The following is a 16,733-nucleotide window of genomic DNA, read 5'->3' as shown; positions in this document are numbered from 1 at the left end:
ATGGTCCCTGCCCTTATACAGTTGTGATCTCATGGGGAAAACAGACCCAGAACAAGAATTGGCATATGCGAATATGACATATCATAAAAGTGAAACTTCAGGGAGCTATAGGAGTGCATCACAGAAGACCTTAACCACGTGTATGTGTTTGCGAGACAGAAAGAGGGAGGGAGAGAGAAGGGGTGAGGTGGGGGTGATTGGGTAGGTAGGAGTGGACAAAGGTTTTTCTTTCTTGCCCTTCATTTCCCTGGGGAAGCATCTGAAAGTTATAGCTAAAGGAAGGGAAGGAGGATTTGTTTCAGGTAGAGGAACACGCTTATTATGCAAACACCCTGAATCAGGGAAAAGCATGGCTGCTTCAGGGAGTTAAATGAATGTGAACGTGGTTTAAGTGTAAAAAGTGAAAGGAAAAAGGCACAAGATGTGGGTAGGGATGAGGTCAAAGGCCTGGGGAAAATATCGGCCTTGATTCCAAAGGTGATTAGAAGCCACTTAGGGTTTTTAGGCTAAGGAGGGCAGTAACATTCCTCTCTCCCAAGAACTGAGAACAGTGCTTAGAGCTAAATAGTTGCTCAACTGATGAAGCTAAATACCTGGCTTGACTGACTTCCAGGCCACAGCTGAATTCTGTGCTCCTGAGATTAAATCTACCATGCTGGTAGGACGGATTCCTCAGTCATCATTCAAAATGTAAAGTCTTCTACCTAAGTCAGGATGAAATCTTTCTCTGCTTGCTATCAGCCAGTCCCTTCCTTATGCCCCCAGGAGGCACTCCCAGCTCCTTTTTTCCTTTTCTTTTTTGGAGACAGAGTCTCACTCTGTCGCCCAGGCTGGAGTGCAGTGGCGCAATCTCGGCTCACTGCAACCTCCGCCTCCCAGGTTCAAGCAATTCTCCTGCCTCAGCCTCCCAAGTACTGGAACTACAGGCGGGTGCCACCATGCCCGGCTAATTTTTGTATTTTTAGAAGAGGCGAGGTTTCACCATGTTGGCCAGGATGGTCTCGAACTCCAGACCTCGCGATCTGCCCATGTCGGCCTCCCAAAGTGCTGGGATTACAGGCGTGAGTCACCATGCCCGGCCTGAGATTGAATTTTTAAAGTTTAATTCCTTTGAGGTCATTGCAAATCATTCAATAGTTCATTCCTTTTTATTTTACTAAGTACTATTCTATTGTATGACTGTACCACGGTTTGTTTAGCCATCCACCTGTTGAAGGACATTTGGGTTATTTAGTTTGGTTGCTAAAAATAAAGCTGCTTTGAAAACTCATGCACAAGTTTTTGCATGAATATCAACTTTTATTTCTCTAGGGCAAGTGGCCAGGGGTGCAGTTAGTTAGTAAACAGTTAAGCACATTTCTAATTTGTGAAAAAGACACACCAAACTGTTTTTCAGGGTGGGGTTGTTCACCATTTTTGGATGACACTATTCAGAGACCTGTAAACCTGTACTCTCCTGTGCACTGTTCATCCTCAAGCAGTGAAAGTAGCATAGCAATTAGGCCAATTACCTCACAGCTGCTGAATTTATGAACTTATTTCAGCCTCCCCAATAGCTGGGATTACAGGCGTGTGCCACCATGCCCAGCTAATTTTTGTATTTTTAGTAGAGATGGGGTTTCATCATGTTGGCCAGGCTGGTCTCGAACTCCCGACCTCAAGTGAACCACCCGCCTCTGCCTCCCAAAAAGCTGGAATTACAGGCGTGAGCCACTGCACCCAGCCTTAAAAGCATTTTCGGCTCCTATTTTCAACTGATGATGGGCGTTGTACATTGTAAAGACAATAAATCTTTGCATTAAATTAGTGGGAAAGAAGCTCAAAACCCAGCCTGGTGATTCATTATTTTAATGACTTCTGGCTTTCCTGCAAAACCTCTCTCTTCATTCGGTGTTGGCAGTTTGAGCCCCTGTTAAGGATTCAGGCTCACAATGAAGCTTCCATAAATTTCTGGGTATCTGTTATGCTGGCATGTAGGTCATTCTCCTTTAGGAATGATGAAGAGGCTGGAAAGCGGTTGCTCCAAGTGAAGGGGGAATTTTTCAAACCTGAGCCGTCCAAGCTCAGCATGGAGTGGGCTGCTGACTCAGGGGCTAGCAGAGGCAGCTAGGAAACATGCAAATCTGCAATCCCTTCTGCCAGGTCTGTCCCAGCAGGTGTCACTAAAAGGCAGCCCTGTGTGCTTCTGTCACTGTGGCAGCCTTGTCAAGGAAAGTGGAAGGGAAAAGACACCCAGTGCTGAATTCCAAGCAGAGATGGAGTTTTATATATATTGATTTATATTTGTATTATGAAACAAAAATGGTTGTAAGTAGCTGTTCTTTCCTTTTACACACAATGCTAGCTATTTACATTCCTAACTGAATGTCTAAAGAGGTACTTAAACTGACATAAAACGCAGGCGATCTTATGACCAAACACTTAGTGCAAAAAAATAAAACTTCAAATTGCAAGTAGTCCCTCCAAATACAGAAAGGACCAGTATTTTAAGAGGTATGTTAACTAAAATGTGGCAATGTAAAGAGCAGAGCAGGAAGAACATTTAACTCTGAAACGTACAAGTCAATTTCATAGTCAGTTTCCAGGGTCCCTCCACAACAACTTCTGGGATCTCTTTTCTCTACAATGGAGGTAACAATAGTAGCTATTTCAGAGCAGGAAAAGGCTTAGAGCAGTGTTAGAATAGGGTAATTGCTATATAAAGTTTAGCTATTTGTACATTGTAACAAACCTGCAAGCTTTTTTATTGGTAGTCAATAATAGATTTTTTTTTGGAAAAGTAGCAGCCTCCTGTCTGGGGAACACCTGCAGTTCCCACTAAGTGAACACTGGTGTCTGCTAACCTTTGCCTCTATTTCTCTCTAATATACTGTTAAGCTGTTCCTTGATTTAGCAATTTCATTTACTTTTTCTTTTGATTTAGCAATTTCATTTACTTTTTCTTTTTTTCCTTTCCCTTTTCCTGAGAGTCCCGCTCTGTCGCCCAGTCTGGACTGCAGCCGCTGCCATCATAGCTCACTGCCAACTCGACCCCCAGGGGCTCAAGCAATCCTCGTCTGCATCAGCCTTCAGAGTAACTGGGACTACCTGCGTTTTTCCCTTAAGAGACCCGGTTTCAGGCCAGGCCCGCTGGCTCATGCCTGAAATCCCAGCACTTTGGGAGGCCAAGGCGGGCTGATCACCTGAGGTAGAGAGCTCCATACCAGCCCGACCAACACGGAGAAACCCCGTTTCTACTAAAAAAATACAAAAATAGCCGGGCATGGTAGCTCATGCCTGTAATCCCAGCTACTCAGGAGGCTGAGGCAGGAGAATCACCTAAACCTGGGACGTGGAGGTTGAGGTTACCTGAGATCGTGCCTTTGCACTCTAGCCTGTGCAACAAAAGCGAAACTCCGTCTCAAACAAACAAACAAAAAAAAAAAAAAAAAAAAAAAAGAAAAAGAAAAGAAAGGAGGGAGGGAGAAAGAAGGGGAGGGGAGGGGAGGGGACCGGGTTTCACCATGTTGCCCAGGCCGGTCTGGAACTCCTAGGCTCAAGCGATCCGTCGCGCTCGGCAGTCCAAAGTCCTGGGATCACAAGCGCGAGCCACCATGCCAGGCCGATCTATTACTTTCTGATTAATCAATGGGCCAGGCGCAGTGGCTCACGCCTGCAATTTCAGCACTCCGGGAGGCCGAGGCGGGCGAATCACCTGAGGTCGGGAGCTAGAGACCAGACCGACCAACGTGGAGAAACCCTGTCTCTACCAAAAATTAAAAAAAAAAAGTAAAAAAAAGTACAAAATTAGCCAGGCATGGTGGCTCACGCCTGCAGTCCCAGCCACTCCGGAGGCTGCGGTAGGAGAACCACCCAAACCCTGGAGACGGAGGCTACAGCGAGCGGAGACCGCGCCCCTGCACTCCAGCCTGGGCAACAAGAGCAAAACCCCACCTCAAAAAAGAAAAAAAAAAAAAAAAAAGACCAGGTTTCACCATGTCGCCCAGACTGGTCTGGAACTCCTAGGCTCCAGTGATCCGCGGTGCCCGGTTGTCCAAAGTCCTGGGATCACAAGCTTGAGCCACCACGCCAGGGCCATCTATTCCTTTCTGATTAATAAATCAGGGCGGGCGTGGTGGTTCACGCCTGCAATCCCAGCACTTTGGGAGCCCGAGGCAGGGGGATCACCAGAGGTCGGGAGCTTGAGACCAGCCTGACCAACACGGAGAAACCGTGTCTCTACCAAAAACAAACAAACAAACAAACAAAATTAGCCAGGCAGGGTGGCTCAGGCCTGCAATCCCACCCACTTGGGAAGATGAAGCAGGAGAACCACCCAAACCCGGGAGGCAGAGACCGCGGCGAGCCGGGACCGCGCCACTGCACTGCAGCCTAGGTTAGAGTAAAATCACGCCTCAAAAAAAAAAAGAAAAAAAAAAAAAAAAAAAAAGACGAGGTTTCATCATGTCGCTCAGACTGGTCTGGAACTCCTAGGCTCCACTGATCCGCGGCGCCCGGCCATCCAAACTCCTGGGATCACAAATGTGAGCCACCAGGCCAGGCCGATCTATTCATTTCTGATTAATAAATTAGGCCTGGCGCAGTGACACGCCTGCAATCCCAGCACAGCGGCAGGTCGAAGCCAGGGGATCACTTTGGGTCCGGAATTGGTGGGTTCTTGGTCTCACTGACTTAAAGAATGAAGCCACGGACCCTCCCAGTGTTACAGTTCTTAAACATGGTGAATCCGGAGTTTGCTCCTTCAGACGTTCAGATGTGTCTGGAGCTTCTTCCTTCTGGCAGGTTCCTGATCTTGCTGTTAGGAGTGATCCTGCAGACCTTCATGGTGAGTGTTACAGCGCTTAGTGCGTCTGGAGTGGTTCATTCTTCCGGGTGGGTTTGTGGTCTCGCTGGCTTCAGGAGAGAAACTGCAGACCTTTCGGTGCCCGTTACAGCAGCCCATAAACGCAGCCTGGACTCAAAGAGTGAGCAACAAGAAGATTCATTCCAAATAGGAAAACAACAAAGCTTCCACCGTAGAAAAGGCGACCCAAGCTGGTTGCCACTATTGTCTGGGGCAGCCTGCTTTTATTCCCTTATCTGACCCCACCCACATCCTGCTGATTGGTCCATTTTACAGAAAGCTGATTGGTCTATTTTACAGAGAGCTAATTGGTCCATTTTGACAGCGTGCTGATTGGTGCTTTTACAATCCTTGAGCTAGAGAGACTCACAGAGTGCTGGTTAGCTAGATACAGCGTTAGCTAGATACAGAGTGCTGATTGGTGCACATACGATCCTCCCGCCAGATATAAAAGTTCTCCAAGTCCCCATCCAGTTTAGGAGCCCAGCTGGCTTCACCCAGTGGCTCCTGCACCAGGGCTGGAGGCGGAGCTGCCTGCCAGTCCATAGCGGGGCTTGCACTCAACAGCCCTTTGGCTGTCCATGGGACCGGGCGCCACGGAGCAGGGGGCAGAGCTGGTCAGGGAGGCTCAGGACTCGCGGGAGCCCACTACAGCGGGGGAGCTCAGACGTGGCGGGCTGCAGGTCCCAGCCCTGCTCCACAGGGAGACAGCTAAGGCCCCGTGAGAATTTGAGTGTGGCACAGGCGGGCCGGCACTGCTAGGGGACCTAGCAACCTTAGCAGCTGCTGGCCCAGGTGCTAAGCCCCTCACTGCTCTGGGCCAGCGGCTCCAGCCGGCTGCTCCGTGTGCGGGGCCCTCGGAGCCCACGCCGGCACCTGCCAGAACTCGCACTGGCCCGCGAGCCCTGCGGGCAGCCCTGGTTTCCGCCCGCGCCTCTCCCTCCACACCTCCCTGCAAGCAAAGGGAGGTTGCTCCAGCCTCAGCCAGCCCAGAGAGGGGCTCCCACGGTGCTGTGGCGGGCTGAAGGGCTCCTCAAGCGCTGCCAGAGTGGACTCTGAGGTTGCGGAGGCACTGAGAGGGAGGGCTGCTAGCACATTGTCATCTCTCAACCTGAGGTTGGGAGTTTGAGACCAGCCTGACCAACATGGAGAAACCCTGTCTCTACCAAAAAAAAAACAAAAACAAAATTAGCAGGGCATGTTGGCTCATGCCTGCAGTCCCAACACCCTGGGAGGCCGAAGCTTGTGGATCACTTGAGGTCGGGAGTTTGAGACCAGCCTGACCAACATGGAGAAACTCCATCTCTACCAAAACAAAACAAAACAAAACAAATTAGCCGGGCATGTTGGCTCATGCCTGCAATCCCAGCCACTGGGAAGGGTGAGGCAGGAGAACCACCCAAACCCGGGAGGCGGAGGTAAGTGGAGACCACGCCACTACTGCACTCCAGCCTCCACAACAAGAGCAAAACTCCGACACACACGAGAGAGACCAGGTTTCACCAAGCTGCCCAGGCCGGATGGAGTCTTGCTCTGTCGCCCAGGCTGGAGGGCAATGGTGCCATCTTGGCTCACAGCAACCTCTGCCTCCTGGGTTCAAGAAATTCTCCTGCCTCAGCCTCCCAAGTAGCTGGGACTACAGGTGTGTGCCACCATGCCCAGCTAATTATTTTTTTTTCTAGTAGAGATGGGGTTTCACCACATTAGCAAGGCTGGTCTCAAATTCCCGACCTCAGACAACTCACCCACCTCCCCGTCCCAAAGTGCTGGGATTACAGGCGTGAGCCACCGCACCCAGGCTTTATCTTTCTTTTGTCCTCCAAATCTCTGGCAAACAATGATCTTTATAGTTTGCCTTTTCCAGAATATCATATAAATGGAATCAATCATTCCAATAACTTATGCATGTAGGTTTTTCAAACTTCCTTGTTTCACCTAGAAATATGCATTTGATATTCATCTATGTTTTGCATTATGCTCCTTTTTGTTAATGACTAGTATTCCATTGTAGAAATGTACTGTAGTTTGTTTATGCATTCACTTATTGAACATCATCTTATTTGCTTCCAGTTTTGGGTGAATATGAATATGGCTGCTATAAACATTTGTGTACAGGTTTTGTGCACACGTAAGTTTTCAAATCAGTGTGCAAATACCTAGGGACACTATTGTTGGATCATGTGATGAGACTATGTTTTACTTTGTAAGAAGCTGCCAAACTGCTGTCCTAAGTGGTTGTACTATTTTGCTTTCCCACAAGCAATACATGAGAGTTTTCAGCACCCCACAGATTAACTGTTAATAGCAATTGCAATTTTCCTGATTTTGGATTTTAACAATTGTGATAGGTGTGTAGTGGTATCTTCATTGTTGATTTCATTTGAATTTCCCAAAAAATGATATTTAGCAAATTTTTATATACTGATTTGTCATCTGTATATCTTTGTTTTGTTGTTGTTGTTGTTGTTGTTTGAAACAGAGTCTCTCTCTGTGGCCCACGCAGAGTGCAGTGGTGTGAATTTGGCTCACTGCAAGCTCCGCCTCCCAGGTTCACTCCATTCTCCTGCCTCAGCCTCCTGAGTAGCTGGGACTGCAGGCGCCTGCCACCACGCCTGGCTAATTTTTTGTATTTTTAGTAGAGATGGGGTTTCACCATGTTAGCCAGAATGGTCTCGATCTCCTGACCTCGTGATCCGCCTGCCTCAGCCTCCTGAAGGGCTGGGATTACAGATGTGAGCCACAGCGACCAGCCTGTATATGTTTTTTGATGAAGTGTCTCTTCAGATATGTTGCCCACTTTAAAAATCAAATTTTTATTTTGAGATAAAATTTTGTAGATTCACATGAAGTTGTAGGAAATATAACTTCCTACAGATCCTCTGTAGCCTTTATTGAGTTTCCCCCAATGATAACACTTGTAAAACTATGGTACAATATCACAACTTGATATTTAAGTTGATGCAGTCAAGGTATAGAACATTTTATCTTTGTAGGGAATTGCCAAACTCATCAATAATGTATGGGTGATCCAGTTTCTCCACATCCTTGCCAACATTTTATTGTTACTATTTTTTATTGTGATAGGTAATGATATCTTATTGTCATTTTAATGCATTTACCTAAAGGCTAATGATATGGAACATCTTTTCACCTGGTTACTGTTGTACCCCGAATGAAGGGACCAGCTGAAGCCACGGCAGAAGAACATAAATTGTGAAGATTTCCTGGACATTTATTAGTTCCCCAAATTAATACTTTTATAATTTCTTACGCCTGTCTTTACTGCAATCTCTGACCATAAATTGTGAAGATTTCATGGACACTTATCACTTCCCCAGTCAATACCCTTGTGATTTCCTATGCCTGTCTTTACTTTAATCTCTTAATCCTGTCATCTTCGTAAGCTGAGGAAGATGAATGTCGCCTCAGGACCCTGTGATGATTGCGTTAACTGCATACATTGTTTGTAGAGCATGTGTGTTTGAACAATATGAAATCTGGGCACCTTGAAAAAAGAACAGGGTAACAGCGATGTTCAGGGAACAAGGGAGGTAACCTTAAACTGACTGCTGGTGAGCCGGATGGAACAGAACCATATTTCTCTTCTTTCAAAGGCAAATAGGAGAAATATTGCTGAATTCTTTTTCTCAGCGAGGAACATCCCTGAGAAAGAGAATGCGCTCCTGAGGGTAGGCCTATGAACTGCCCCCGTGGGGGTGGCCACCTTTTACGGTCAAAGCCAAAGGGATGAAATAAGTCCCGGTCTCCCGTAACGCTCCCAGTCTTATTAGGACGAGGAAATTTCCACCTAATAAATTTTGGTCAGACAGGCTGTCTGCTCTCAAATCCTGTCTCCTGATAAGATGTTATCAATGACAATGCGTGCCTGAAACTTCATTAGCAATTTTAATTTCGCCCCATCCTGTGGTCCTGTGATCTTGCCCTGCCTCCACTTGCCTTGTTATATTTTATTACCTTGTGAAGCATGTGATCTCTGTGACCCACACCCTATTCATACACTCCTTCCCCTTTTGAAAATCACTAATAAAAACTTGCTGGTTTTACGGCTTGGGGAACATCACGGAACCTGCTAACATGTGATGTCTCCCCCGGACATCCTGCTTTAAATTTCTCTTTCTTGTACTCTTTCCCTTTATTTCTCAAACCAGCCGAGATGCTTAGGAAATAGAAAAGAACCCACGATAAATATTGTGGGTGGGGTTTTTCCCCAATAGGTTACCTGCCATCTGAATATCCTCTTAAGTGAAATATCTCTTCATGTCCTTTTCACATTTTCTAATTGGATTATTTGTTTTTCTGCTGTGGTTTTAGAGTTTGTTATATATTCTATACATGAGTTCCTTTGTGAATATTGGCTTGCAAATATTTTTAGTGGTCTGTAATTATTTTTATTTCTATTCATAGTCTTTCAAAGAGCAAACACTTTTAATTTTGATGGAGTCCAACTTGCAATTTTCCCCATTTTCCCTTCAATGGTTCATGCTTTTGGTGTAAAATAACAGAGCTATTTACTTAGCCCTAGATGCAAAGTCGTTTTCCTATTTTTTCTGAAGTTTGGTAGTTTTAGTTTTGCATGTAAGTACATAATCAATTTTTTAGTTAATTTTTGTAAAAATGTGAGGTTCAGGCTGAGGTTCAATTTTTTTGGCCTATGGATGTCCAGTTGCACCACCACCATTTACTGAAAAGGCTATCCTTCCTCTATTGAGCTGCTTTTGCAACTTTGTCAAAGATCAACTGTTTTTTTCTCTCTTTTTTTTTTTTTTTCCTGAGGCACAGTCTCACTCTGTCTCCCAGGCTGGAGTGCAGTGACCTGATCTCGGCTCACTGCAAGCTCCGCCTCTTGGGTTCATGCCATTCTCCTGCCTCAGCCTCCCAAGTAGCTGGGACTACAGGCACCCGCCATGATGCCTAGCTATTTTTTTGTATTTTTAGTAGAGGCGGGATTTCACCGTGTTAGCTAGGATGGTCTCGATCGCTTGACCTCGTGATCCGTCCGCCTCGGCCTCCCAAAGTGCTGGGATTACAGGCATGAGCCACCACGTCTGGCGTTTTTTTCTCATTTTATAGTTAGGTTGCTTAATTTCTTATTGTTGAATTTTAAGAGTCATTTGTATGTTTTGAACCCAAGTCCTTTGTGATTTGAAAATATATTCTCAGTCTATGACTTGCCATTTGACCTTCTTAACATAATATTTCACAAAGTAAAAAGGGTTTTTTTCTTTTAATAAAGCTTTTGTCAATTTGTTTCATGGGGTTGTACTTAAAATTTCATCAAGGTACAAATATCCAACAAGGTCACATAGATTTCCTCCTGCATTTTCTTCTACAAGTGGTATAGCTTTGCATTTTACATTTAATTTATAACACATTTTGAGTTAATTTTGTGTAAGGTATAAGATGTGTGTCTAGGTTCATTTTTTAGGGGAGAGGACGTATGTATGTCTAATTGTTTCAGCAGCACTTGTTGAGAAGACTGTCTTCTCTTCATTGAATTGCCTTTGTGATATATATGTGTGTGTGTATATATATGTGTAGATATGTGTGTGTATATATAGATATGTGTGTGTATATATACAGACACACACACACACACATATATCTCAGTTGACTATATTTGTGAGTCTGTCTCTGGACTTTCTATTCTGTTGCATTGATCTGCATGTCTGTTCTTTCACCAATACCATGATGCCTTCATTGCTTTAGATTTATAGAACATTGTGATGTATTTAATGTCAGGTAATGCAAGTCCTATCACTTTGTTCTTCTCTAATGTTGCATTGGTCTTTTACCTTTCTATAAAAAAATTTAGAATAAGTTTGCCAATATCTTCAAAATAGCTTTCCTGAATTTTGATTAGGATTGTGTTGAATCTATAGCACAAGTTTGAAAGAATTGGCATTTTAACAATATCAATTCCTCCACTATATGAATATTGACTACTTTTCCATTTAATCAGATCTTCTTTGATTTCCATCATCAGTGTTTTGTAGTATTTCACATACAGACACTAAAGTAATGTTTCAGCTTTATACCTCAATACTTCATTTCTTTGTGTGTGTACTGTTTTAAATAATGTTTTCTAAATTAAATTTCAAATTTTAATTGTTCTATTGCTCTTTTTTGTTACATATGACAATTGACTTTTGTATGTTATACTTACCCACTTAGGTCCAGAAGTTACATTCATTTCAATTTCCTACATAGACCATCATTTCATTTATGAATAAAAATTGGTTTCTTCCTTTCCAATCTATATAATTTTTCTTCTTGTCTTATTTCCCTGGCTAAGACTTCCAGTATGATGTTGAGTATGAGGAGTTAGAGAGGACATATTTGACTTTTTTTTTTTTTTTTTTGAGACAGAGTCTCACTCTGTTGCCCAGGCTGGAGTGCAGTGGCATGATCTTGGCTCACTGCAACCTCCGCTTCCCGGGTTCAAGGGATTCTCCTGCCTCAGCCTCCTGAGTAGCTAGGATTACAGGTGCCTGCCACCACGCCCAGCTAATTTTTTGCATTTTTAGCAGAGACGGGGTTTCAACAAGTTGGTCAGGCTGATCTTGAACTCCTGACCTCGTGATCTGCCCACCTCAGTCTCCCAAAGTGCTGGGATTACAAGCTTGAGCCACCATGCCTGGCCTTGACTTCTTAATAATCTTAGAAGGCAAATACTTAAGTCTCTTGCCATTAATTCTAACATTAGCCACAGACATCATACACATACTTTATTTGGTTAAGGAAGTTCCCGTCTATTTGTAGTTGAGTGGGTTTCTTTAGATATTTTAATTACAAGCGGTGCTGAATTTTGTTCAAAGCTTTTTCTGCATCTGTTGATAAGATCATACAGCTTTTCTCAGTCTATTAAGAGGAATATACATATATATGTGTGTGTATATATATCCACATTTATTTGTATGTATACATTCTCATGTATACATAAGAATACACCTATTCTTTGCTGCTACAATGTATTAAAGGCCTTTGATAATGCTTGTTCACTACATCCCATCCCCTTTCACTCGCTCAAATACTTTGTTTCTATAATAGTTTCCCTTTCTCTGGCATCTTCATTTTTTTCTCTTCCTGCACCATTCCAATCACCTCACAAGCATGCTGTATGTACTATCTCCACCAAAACACACAGGTGTGCATGCACAAACACACACATACATATGCACCTCTCTGTATTAATCCAAGTTATCAATTTTTTACCCCACTTCCCTTTGTAGAAAAAAATTATATGACTCATCTCTCAACTCTCTTGAATCTACTTTAAGATTTTTATCCCCACAACTCATCATTTTTGCCAAGGTCGCAAGTGACCTCCACCTTGAGAAATCTAATGGACAACTCTTTTCCTCTTAAATTTGTTGGCAGTACTTGACATGGCAAAATTGCAAAAGCAACTCAATAGAAGAAGGATAGCCTCTTCAGTAAATGGTGATGGTGCAACTGGACATCCATAGGCCAAAGACATCCATGTGTCTTTATCCTTCATTTAAAGGAAAGAGGAAAGGGGAACAGGAGGCAGATATAATACTCTCCAAGTTTTCATACCTTCCTTCTCAGGCACTTTGCTGGGCTTGTTCTTTTTCTTTCACCCAACCTCCTAACATAAGAAAACATTAACCTTTAGTTCCTGTTAATGATCTTTCTGCTATTCACATTCATGTTAATAAGTGATTCCATCTGGTCACAGGCATTAGTTAGATAGCATGTATATGAACAGAACACGCCCCAAATTGATCTTTCCTTCCCTGTATTCCATTGTTGAATTCCCACCAAAACTCAAAATTTCCACTGAAATCTCTTATGCCTAATATGCTCCCAAACAAATTCTTGATTACAGCCATCCATTTCCACTAACATTTTCCTCCTTTAGTCCTACCCATCTCAGCTGATGTCAGCTTCTAGCTGCTGAGACAAAAATACTTACTACAATTCTTTCCACTTTCCCATACCCCCGCATAGCCAAGCCATGAACAAATCCTATTTGCTGTAACTTTAATATAGATTCCCAATCTTGCCACTTTTCACTATTTCTGACACTCGCATCCTTAACCAAGCTATAATTACCACTTGCCTGGAATAATTAGAATAGTTTAATTGGTTTTTATTTACTTCTGTTCTTGCCTCCCTGCAGCCTATTCTTCACACAGCAGCTATTGTGATCGTTTAATGTAGAACTCAGATCTAATGGCAAAATTTCTATACCACTTGGAACAAAATTCAAATGCTTGCAGGGTTCTGGTGTCTATGCACTTTGATACTCATTTCCTCTTGCGCTGCTCACTCTCCTCTATTCTGGCCTTCTGACATTGCTTACTCTTCTCCTAGATTTTCCCTTGGTTCCTTCACTTACTTAATTCTAGTCTATGCTGAAGTATCTCTTTAGAAAGCACTTCCCAGAACACTTTAGCCAAACAAACAAACAAACAAACAAACAAACAAAAAAGCCCCTCTGCCATACCCAATCTCTTCACTCTGCTTTCTTTTTCTCCTTTGCACTTATTACTACCAAAAATTTTATCACATATCCAATTATTTCCAATTATTTACTTGCTTACTGTATATTGTCTCTCATTAGAAAATATGCTTCATCTGGATGGTGGCTTTACCTGTGTAGCTTCATAACCATATTTCCTGAAGGGCTCCTGTCATTCAGGTGGCACTCAAATATTTACTGCATGACTAAATGAATGAATCAAAGGAAGGGGCAAGAGACACAGGTGTTCCCATTCTCTAGAATTTTTAAAACATAATGACACTACTTGTAAAAACAACAAAACACCGAAAACACAGTTATAAAGAGTGTAGAAATTAGTAAATAATAATTGTGTACCTCCCTAAAAGATAAGAGTTCTTAAGGAAAGGTGGGGAACCTGTTGTACACAAGTTATAAGAAAACGTGTCAGTGACTGTGGACAAAAGGGAAGCATGGCCTATGCCCGCAATGTCTATACATTCTTATTAAATTATTAAAGTCCTGGAGTACTCAGATATATGGAGTCTTATTCAACTGTGGATGAAACATACACAAAAAATATTTCTGATCCTATATTAATACATCCATGAGATGGTGTTATATTTAAAATTATTGTAGAATTTCTGAATAACTAAATAAGAGTCATTTGCTACATGCATATTTATGTAGATTTTTAAATATAGTTAACTAAAAAATTGGGAATTTCATGGGCAATTACATAAGTTATTCTAAAGCAAGATACTATAGTGGTAAATCTGTCAAGCTTTGGAATGAAAGTTAAAAAATGAAGAACCTCAAAGAATTTTTACTTATAATTCATAAGACATCTCTTCTTCTTTTTTTTTTTTTTTTTTTTTGTAGTTAGCTATTTAATGGGTTCTTAAGACATTTAGAACACCAGTTTGAGAGGATCAATTCCATTCGTCAGGGCAAACACAGATTGCAGGTAGCCCTGGAGCTGAGGAACAGCTTTGACTTTTGGTAAAATTTGTGAGTCCACAGCTTTCTGATCAATCTTGTGCTGCTCCGTAATCTCCTATTTCTCTTTTTCTGTGTCGAAGATCTCACCTTCCTGGTGTCTGGGCTTCAGCAGCTGCTGCTTCTTGAAGCAAGCATCAGTAAGATGTTTTGGGATTTTGACATTGCTGATATCGATTTTGGTTGAGGTGGCAATGACAAATTTCTGGTGTGTTCTTCGTAGAGGAACTCAATTGAGGACCAGAGGTCCAGTCACAAGTAACAAGCCACTAGCCAGCTGCTTCAGGAAAACCACCCTCTTGCCCCTGTGGCGTCCAGTGAGGATGATCAGAATGGTCCCAGGGGTAATGCTGGCTTGCAGTTTTCTCAGTGCTGACTGATGGGTTTTTTTTTTTTGCCATGGCTCAACAGCTTTCGAGGCACATCTTCAGTAGGATAATATCTAGGCATTCTGCGAAGTTTAACCACCCGGGTACCGCCGTTCTTGTCACCACCAACTGGTTCTATAAGAGTTGCAAGAAGCTCCTCCTCCTTTTTCTTTTCAACCTTGGATTTAGCGGCTGAGTACTTCCTCTTGTACATGGCCTTTCTGGAATACATGGCAGATCGGGAATACCTGCCAATTTCTCTGACAAGGACAGGGTTGCGGCTGTAATGGGGCTTCCCCTTCTTGGGCTTTTTAGCCTTGAGGTTACCCTTTTTCACCCTGCCACCAGCATCAGCCTTCTTGGCTTCGGGTTTCTTCTCTTTAGTATCTGGCTTCTCAACTTTTTCACCCACCATCTTGCAAGATGGGAAAGAGACGTCTCTTCTTTTGAGAAGTATCTGTTCATGTCCTTTGTCCACTTTTTAATGGGGTGATTTGGTTTTCTTTAGGAAGTTTGAAGTTCTGTATAGATGCTGGATATTAGACCTTCACTAGATGCATAGTTTGCAAAAATTGTCTCCCATTCTGTACGTTGCCTGTTCAGTCTGATGATAGTTTCTTTCGCTGTGCAGAAACTCTTCAGTTTAATTAGATCCCATTTGTCAATTTTTGCTTCTGTTGTAATTGTGTTTGACATCTTCATCATGAAATCTTTGCCTGTGCCTATGTCCTGAATGGTATTGCCTAGGTTGTCTTCCCATTACCCTTAGCAAACAAACGCAGGAACAGAAAATGAAACATTGCAAGTTCTCACTTATAGGTGGGAGCTAAATGATGAGAACACATGGAGAGAATAAAAAAATAACTAATGGATACTAGACTTAATACCTGGGTAATGAGATAATCTGTACAACAAACCCCCATGACACATGTTACATAGGTATGTATGTTACATAGGCATGTAACAAGCCTCCACATGTACCCCTGAACTTAAAATAAAAGTGTATTTTAAAAAGGCATGATATCAGCCCACGAGAAATATTTTTATTAAGTTCAAGATTCACAAAAAGGCATAACGAAAGAAAAATGAAGATAACTATTCTCTCTAGTCCAAAGGTGGCAGTATTCCCCTACTTCTTATCAATTGTTTATTTTCTATAGTTTCCTTTATCATTATCTCTATTGAAGTTATTTGAAATCTCATATAATCCTGCCCTCAGGAGGCCCTAGCTTTCTTATCATTTCTAGTGCCAAAATAAAATACATATGAAACTAAAGCAAAGGAACACAGGAAAAGTGGCTGAGAAATTGGTACAATAATCTAGGCCAATTGAGGATAAAAGTTCCATGATTCAAAGGATGAAGACAGTGTCTGATAGATGGATATTATGATACAGAGATTTTACTTGGACAATGCTTTACTAAGAAGAGAAATGAGGCTGAGCAAGGTGGCTCACACCTGTAATCCCAGCACTTTCGGAGACCGAGGCGGGCGGATCACTTGAGGACAGGAGTTTGAGACCAGCGTGGCCAACATGGTGAAGCCCCATCTCCACTAAAAATACAAAAAATTAGCCACCGTGGTGGCAGTCGCCTGTAATCCCAGCTACTCAGGAGGCTGATACAGGAGAATCCCTTAAACCTGGGAGGCGGAAGTTGCAGTGAGCTAAGATCACACCACTGCACTACAGTCTGAGCGACAGAGCAAGACTGCCTCTTAAAAAAAAAAAGAGAGAGAGAGAAATGAAAAACCTTAAAACAGGCACAGACACCCATATTCAACATACATTTGATGGTTTCCAAAAGGTCAGTTAAAAATGAGCACTTCTAAAGCTACTGATTAAATCATGCATATGTCTTTTTTTTTTTTTTTTGAGACGGAGTCTCGCTTTGTCGCCCAGTCTGGAGTGCAGTGGCGCGATCTCGGCTCACTGCAAGCTCCACCTCCCAGGTTCACGCCATTCTCCAGCCTCCCAAAGTGTTGGAATTACAGGTGTGAGCCACCGCGCCTGGCCGCATATGTCATTTTTAAACAGCTT

The 16,733-nt window shown here is 42.9% G+C and overlaps 1 protein-coding gene and 1 pseudogene across 1 annotated transcript in view; both read right to left on the bottom strand.

The window, feature by feature from the left end:
* The window catches only part of LOC105494099 (RB transcriptional corepressor like 2), a 128,484-nt gene that overhangs the window by 85,885 nt on the left and 25,866 nt on the right, over positions 1 to 16,733 (bottom strand). The window lies entirely within an intron of this gene.
* Positions 1,028 to 16,383, bottom strand: LOC139359877 (large ribosomal subunit protein eL6 pseudogene; annotated as a pseudogene).

This window comes from Macaca nemestrina, chromosome 18 (assembly GCF_043159975.1).
Source record: "Macaca nemestrina isolate mMacNem1 chromosome 18, mMacNem.hap1, whole genome shotgun sequence".
Classification (NCBI taxonomy): domain Eukaryota; kingdom Metazoa; phylum Chordata; class Mammalia; order Primates; family Cercopithecidae; genus Macaca; species Macaca nemestrina.
The sequence above is the reverse complement of the archived record's forward strand: the minus strand, read 5'-3'. Positions and strand labels throughout refer to the sequence as shown.